Source organism: Microtus ochrogaster, chromosome 8 (genome assembly GCF_000317375.1).
Source record: "Microtus ochrogaster isolate Prairie Vole_2 chromosome 8, MicOch1.0, whole genome shotgun sequence".
Classification (NCBI taxonomy): Eukaryota; Metazoa; Chordata; class Mammalia; order Rodentia; family Cricetidae; genus Microtus; species Microtus ochrogaster.
In genome coordinates, this window is record NC_022015.1 from 19,125,872 (window position 1) to 19,127,686 (window position 1,815).

The window sequence follows — 1,815 nt, forward strand, 5'->3', positions numbered from 1 at the left end:
GCTTCCAAAGGTCCTGAGTTCAATTCCCGGCAACCACATGGTGGCTCACAACCATCTGTAATGAGGTCTGGTGCCCTCTTCTGGCCTGCAGATATACACACAGACAGAATATTGTATACATAATAAATAAATATTTAAAAAAATGACATGACATAAGCCAACCAAGGAAAAACAACTCCTCCTAGCTAGAAAGCCCAAACCAGGTGATTCCTGCACTGTTTTCTGCACACTGATGAGCCTCCCTTATTGGCCTCTACCCAGTCCCTTCTCTCCCTCTCTGGCCTCTTTAGTCTCCCTTTGTCCCTCCTCAGTGATAGCTGCCCATATCAACCTCCCAAGCACCCACTTTCAGCCCACTGGACCCCCTTTTCCTTCCCCTATCCAGCCTAAACCGGCCACAGTTCTCCCCGTGCGAGAGGTTGCCAGAGTGAATGGCTTGGTCAGGGTTCACATCCCCTTCTCGTTAGGCAAACATTCGTACATAGAAAAGAGATTGGGGGCTGATGCTGTTAATTCTTCCAGCTTTATGAAGAATTCCAGCAGATTACCCAATCTCACATCCTTGCCTTCCATGACGTTTATATGCTCCTCACTTTTCTCCCTGAGGAGCACAGGCGAGTCTGGGACCAGGTGAGGGCACATGAGGTTGAACTCCACCAAACTAATGCCACCTACCCAGTTAAGGCTGAGGCAGTTCCTGATGGGGACCCTGAATGGAATTACAATACTCCCAGGGGCATCCTTGCTAGGAATCAATTTATAGCTTGCCTTCTAGCTGGTTTCTGCAAGGCCCCATTAAAGCAGTAAATTATGAAAAAATTTAAGAGGTTTTCCTGAGGAACGTGGAAATCTATCTCAATTCCTAGACTGCTTTACAAAGTAAATCTGGATCCTGAGACCTCAGATGCAAAACAACTCCTTAAGACCGAATTCTTCTCCCAGTTTACCTGATATGAGGACCAAACTTAAGCGTGCATAGAAAGGCCTCCTGACTCCACAAGCAGAAGTCTTAGCTGTGACCTTCAAGGTGTACCACGGGAGATGAAAAAGCCCTAAAACAGAAATACCTGACACTGGCTAAGGCCTTTCAACATCAGGTACTTTTGTTTTCGGGAGAAGAATTAGGGCCCTTCTAAGCCCCCTTTCTACTCCTTTTTTTAATCCTTCTAGTTGCATCCTGACTCATAGACTTGTCTAGATTTCAACAGATCCAAAAGATTTCTAACAAGACTTTCAGTTTATTACAGGATTACTGGCCCCAGCTACTGAGCCAAAGGCCAGGGACTCCCAATTACACCATGGTAGTGAAGGTCAAGCTCACCCCAGGGACTTCAATGCCTCATCCAACAGTTAGTAGCCTAATAACACTGCTCCCTTTCCTGACCGATTGTTTATTAGTAATAAACCAAAAGGGGGGATGTAAGGCCCTGGAGGCATATAAGTACCCAGGCCTTCCTCTGAGAACCCCATCTGCCTATACCCAGTACTGCCCACACACAGTAAGAAAAGCCCAAGCTCAGAACTTGAAATCCCACCCACCCCCGAGCGAGCCCCCAAGCTCTGGACTTGAAATCCCACCCACTCCTGACCTCACCCCCAAACTCTGAACTTGAAATCCCACCAAACCCTACCTTGGAAAGCTCCCCACACACCCGCAAGAAATCCTGTATAAACCCTGTCTTTTTTTTTTTTAAGGTTTTTCAAGACAGGGTTTTTCTCTGTCTTTGGAGCCTGTCCTGGAACTAGCTCTTGTAGACCAGGCTGGTCTCGAACTCACAGAGATCCGCCTGTCTCTGCCTCCCGAGTGCTGGGATT